Raw genomic sequence first — 6,202 nt, forward strand, 5'->3', positions numbered from 1 at the left:
GTGGCCGGTGAGCTCCGGCGAGGCTCACCAGCCACTAAGCGAGGGATAAAGTCCATAATCATGAGTTATGAGATTTCTCTACATGAGCGGTGCACTCGAGCTTTCCACATTAAAACTCTTGTCGGATCCAATAGATACGTCAATCTCAATTAACTCTAATTGGGGAAGGTCCGGCGATCATTGTGATGAGTCCAAGGTCCTTACGTTGAGTGCTTCGAATGTTTTCGAACCGTCCAGAGGTGGCATCGGGTTAATTCTCAGGGAAAACGTATTCGTTTTCTCGATACGAATCCACCATGTCATTTCTTCGCCAGACGCACGCACTGTCAATAATTACTTTGTGCTATTGTGATACTATGAACACGATATCTCAGGGAAAACATATTCGTTTTGGTTATTGTGATGTAAGAGAATATGATTTCGTAAAAAATGATGATAGCTTTAGTTATTAGCTGGTGTGTTTGGGCAAACCTTAAGCTTTACTTCTGATTTCTTTTGGGGGGTTAAAATTTAGAAATTACTCTGCAATCTGAAATATTTTTAGGACTTCCGTATCACTTGAAATCAACTTCAGTGCTAATACTTATGCAACTTTAATAAATACGAGAGGTATTCACTATTCAGTATGTAAAATTACTCTAATGAGCGGGCTACAAAAATTAGAAATCAGAAATTAAGAAGTCTCAAACCGAACTATTTGCTCGTTATATTAGAGTACTTTTTAGCTTTTACTACTCTAGAAAAAGTGGTATTTATACTGATCCTAAAGTATACCGAAATTGAAAATCTCATACCATTAAATCCCGCATGTGTGCGTAGGCATTCCTCTTTCAACTGTCCCAAGTCGGAGGAGGCTCCATCATGGACAATCCTACCTTCCGAGAATATATTTCATGTCTAGTATGAAATAATATAATCGACCAATCAAAAATAAGATGCATATGAACATAACATCACGTAAGATGAAGGTTATAGCATGCGAGTAACGCAATAGAAGTAATCAACGTCATTGCTGTTGCTACTCAGCAGGCCTGTCAAGCTATATTTAGTCATGCTAGGAATCAGCCTAAGCTTATTTACATTACTCTTGTAGGAAAGGTTCAGTTAATATAGAGTCTCCAAGATCCTCCTGATGAATGGCTTGGAAGTGACCTCACCATGCAGAAAAGGTAATGTTGAACTCTTAGATAAACATCTTGACCAAAAAAAAAAAAAAACTCTTAGATAAACATTGCAATGTTTTTTCTCGTTATGTATTTGGGATGGCATATCTTTGACACACACTGCCAATAATTTAAGTAGCACTGACACGCTCCGGGAGCCGCCATGTCGGTGTCCGACATGCGTTTGACATGCTCCGATGCGCAGTCAACACGTGTAGGATTTCCGACACATGGTCAACGTGCCGGACACGCTGGCAACACGCGAGTCCATTCGTCATAGAGAGAGAGAGATGAGCATGGCGATGAAGAAGAATGTACAGAGGAAGTTCAAGATGAGAGGCTACATTCTCAAGGTGGACGCCCTCCATGCTGTCAACTCCTTCGCCTCCCGCTTCTCCGGCGCTGAGGGCGTCAGCCTCAACCTCCTCCTCAATCAGCTCGAGTGTTTTTATGCTCTTTTTTGTGTGTAGAAAAAGAAGTAAATTCAAATTAGGGTTAGGTGAGAGGAGGGAGGTAGAAATAGGGATGGCCTGTCTGTGAAGTGATGGGCCATTAATGGCTCTTAATTTTCACCCCTTTTCTCCCTCTTCTCTTTTTCCAAAATTTCCAATCTTTTTTATTAACTTGACTTTTTTTTATTCATAAATGATGGATAAATGTTTTTAGTGTAAATTCATTATAGGCTTTTTTTTATTATTTATTTATTTATGAATTTGAATCAAATTTAAAAATGATAATTTATAATGTATATATAAAAATATACAATTAATATACAACGTGTCAAAATTCTATATTTTTTTTTAAATGACATGTCGGCGTATCGTGTCGCGTGTCGATGCTGGTGTCGGTGCTACTTAGCCAATAATTGCTTTGCATACAGTGCAATACTATTAACGGGTACATAGATTTTGTAACTTGGCAGAGCAAAGAAAGTTAGTCATTGCAGAAGGGAAGATAGTTGTGCTGGAAGGCTTTGATTTTCATGTACATGGATTTGCTGGGAATTGTTCTAGCACTTCCCTTTCTCTTGCGTGTACTGCATTTCTCAGTTGATCATGAGTTTTCATGTCTATGAGTCCATTCGATTATCTGGGCCGCAAAGAACTTGTGTGTGAACTAGCTTGGCCCATGGATTTCATTTGTTGGCCCACGTTGCCCTGACCCTGACCCGTCCATGCCTAAAGTTCAAATTGAGGCCCATGCTGATTGTGTGCGTCTGCGTGTGCGAGGCGTCTGTGACCGCCGCCTTAACCTTGCAATGAGCCAAGCTGCGTTTACAAAGCTAGATACAAAAAGACGTGACCTTTCTGTCACGAAATAGTTTCCGTCTAATCCTAAATCTTGCTGGCCAAGTTCTTGCTTGGCTGCTCTTGTAGGCTGCCTGAATAAGCGATGGTCTGAATTGGCCATTGAAATGAAAATGTTAACTTACAAAAGAATTACGAAATTACTTCAAATTATTTTGGAATCCAAATCCTCGAACCTCCACATAAAAATTTATAACTACAAAAGACATCCTGATTTGGACCCCGAATATCATTGAATATAGATTGTCATGATCTGCTGCCGAAAGTTCCTCATAATTGCCAATTAAAATCCCCCACGTGTGCTGGAAAATTTTGGATCCCGATATAATAACTTGTTCAGAGAAAGACATCCATGGAACTGTAGCAAGTGACAGGAAGGAAAGCCTGAAAAAGAAGCTGCTAATATATAGATACTTTTTAGCGTGTGCCCGTCTCTATCGCTACTCAGACAGACCGAATCTAACATCATCAAATGCGGTACAAGGATCGGTCAACATATCATGTTTTATAATTGGAACCCTGCTGTTGCGGCTTCCTGCCATCAAAATGAATATACTAAAGAAAGTAAACAACAATGATGGCCAAAAAGCAAAGACAAACTAAATGACAATATTGTCACGGAAGGGAGATCACTCGTGGAATATACTTTATTTTTTCTTTTATAGTCCAGTCCAAAATGGACCAGTGGATTATTTCTGGTATACAACTAAAGTGAAGTGATGTGACTGTGATAATTTTTTAGTCTCTTGAACTTAATTTGTCAGCAGAAACTTCATGGCCCATTTTTTGACTTCCTTGATCTTCCACTCGCAAGCACTGATCCATGCTGTTTGTGCACTTGCCCGAACGCCAGTCCGGCAAAACCAGGCGAAATGCTCACAGTTGTTATTGATGAGGTCGTACCCTCCGAAATTGTTGCTCTCGAGAAGCTCGCAAGCCTTGCTCACGACTTCCTGGGGTGATTTGGTATCGAGTAAGTTCGTGCAATTCCCCCATGTCGTCAACCAAAACTCTAGTAGTGGCTGCTCGTGTGCATACAAGTGGAGGGAATGTACCTTCTCGCCTTCTCGCCTGAAGGAATCGAGAGAAGTCTTCTTGACGCCTATTCTTGTGAAGTGAATGACAATGGCCTCTCCAACGTAGATTCCTATTAGAATTGATGGTGAGAATGTGCAATAAAGAAAAGAAACGATTGTCCAAATCACCCATAGCAAATAGTTACCGTAAAATCAACTTTTTAATAGGGAATGAGAAGCAAACAGATGTTGGTCGGTGAGCCAGAGAGGATTGTCACAAAGTGAATCGTAATTTTATTAGTCTTTGTGTTAGAGAATCAAAGACTCATAGAGAATAAACTTCGATCACGACAAACCACAAGTTTCAGTATTTTACGTGATTTATTTGAGGTACGTATTATTTTCAACTATCAAGGAAATGTGAATAAGAATTTTCAGATATAGAGACAATTGTACGAGAAAAAATGTTTGACAAAAAAGAAAGAAATAGGAGAGCAGTGTCACAGGTGTGAAAAAGAGGAGTGTGTGAGAGTTATGAAAACATTGATATCGACCCATATGAGATCTCCAAATGTTCGAAAAATTCTTGCTAAAGTTGATATAAAAAGGTATATATGTAATATTCAAAATAGTCACTCAAATTAGGCAAAAGAAAATGAAGGTCTTATTACGTCTTCGTACTCTCCCGGATTAACTATCTGAGTTTCACCTTAGTCCCTACTAAAATAAATTAAGGAGCTTAAAACCATCTTTGGTGGGCATGTACCCACTCAAGTCGATGACATTTATCCAATGGTCCAGGCCAGCTTTAATCTATCTGTGTGAGAAAGTAATTCAATATGGTTTATCATGTGAATACTCTCTCACAGAGTCTGTCTCTCGCAAAAATAAAACCTTATTCTATTTTCAAGTGATATGATCGCTATGATGTAATTTGCATAATAACAACACCATATTTAAGTCCATAAGTTTGTGCTTCCGATCAGACAAAAGAAAGTTGATTGTTGATTTTCTTTTTTGTTAAGCAAATAAAGAAATAAGTTGACGTCTGTGGTTTAAGGTAAGACAAGGGCTTAAGGGGTTGTCTGTGGTTTAAGATAAGACAAGGGGTTCGGTATTGGGATTGAAGGGGTTTCTGTTCTGGCGTTTGTCCTTGGGGTTGATCCTACTTGCTTGTTATAGAGTTTCTCTCTCTGGTCACAAGAGAATAGGGCTTACAAGATTTTGGCCACTTAACAGAAGGTCATGAACTGTTCATGGATTTGCGACTCGCATCTTGATCTTATGGAAATCCATGTGTGATCATAATCAGATATAAGAACAGCCCTTGAAATCAAAAGAAAAAGACAACTGTTGAAGGAGAACTAAAATTAACACGGAGCAGGAAGCTGGAAAGGCAAGATTCGGTGATTGCTGAAATGATATATCAAGCAGATACAATTACTGTTCTTTGGCCAAAAACGAAAGATGAGAAAGGATAACTTGGTCAAGCCACATGTTTTTCGACCAAAAAATAAAAAATCACGTGTTCAGATATCCATGTTTCCAAAAAATACTACTGACAATGGAAAAGGAAGAAGAGAATGAATCACTGACCATGATGTGTGTATAAGCCATATCGTCGATAACTATAGATGTGATCTCCAGGTTTAAGATCTTCCGGTCTTACCACATTCCCTGTCACTAGCATCAATATTGTGAATAAGTTGTTGATGATCTGAGCCACCATTTTCTCTCTCTTCGAGCTCTTCTTCACTTCTCTTCTCTTTGGAGCTTGTTCAAGCTTATGAGTCCGAGCTGAGGGCAAATAAATGCGCTTAGTTCTTGGACTTGCGTGCTTGAGCTATTCTTAGATTAGCTGTGAAGCACCTAAAAGAATGAAACGGAACTGAGAGAGCAAAATGAAGGGTTAGACTGGTATGGGGGGTCTGAATATCCCAGCTCCAATCGTAGTTGAATAAGAACGTGAAAGAAAATCGAAAGCCCTTCGAAAGCTACTCACACGCGCTGCTCCTATGGTGTGCGTGCCAGAAGCTGAGCCCCTGGATGTCTCGAAAGGTTGATGGAGGCAGCGATGATGGTAATGGAGGAGGAGGAGGATTATGGAGTGATGGGAAGAGAGGAAAAGGAAGGAGTTCGGGGTAGGGGAGAAGAGGTGGGTGGTGTGGGGTGGGAATGAACTTGGGTAAGAGCTTCAGACTTGGAAAAGAGAGGGAAGGAGAGAGCGATGGTTGGCGAGGTTGAAATGGGGTGCTGGGTGCTGCTGACTCATCCGAAACAGCCAAAAGAAGGAGATGAGGGGGAGCACATGATAATTTCTATGCCACGGTCCATCCAGAGGATACATATAGTCACTGAGAATTTGCTTTTAGATTCATTTTGTCCGAGCCATAAAAAGAGGAGAAAAGAAAAGTGAAGCCCTTATACAAAATACAGAAGTCGATGTGATGTGGGGTGGGAATGAACTTGGGTAAGAGCTTCAGGCTGGGAAAAGAGAGGGAAGCAGAGAGAGCGATGGTTAGCGAGGTTGAAATGGGGTGCTGGGTGCTGCTGACTCATCCGAAACAGCCAAAAGAAGGAGATGAGGGGGAGCACATGATAATTTCTATGCCACGGTCCATCCAGATGATACATATAGTCACTGAGAATTTGATTTTAGATTCATTTTGTCCGAGCCATAAAAAGAGGAGAAAAGAAAAGTGAAGCCCGTATACAA

This window comes from Syzygium oleosum, unplaced genomic scaffold, assembly GCF_021117445.2.
Source record: "Syzygium oleosum isolate NSW1041296 unplaced genomic scaffold, Sole_v2.1 Sole_v2.06, whole genome shotgun sequence".
In the NCBI taxonomy this organism is placed as follows: Eukaryota; Viridiplantae; Streptophyta; class Magnoliopsida; order Myrtales; family Myrtaceae; genus Syzygium; species Syzygium oleosum.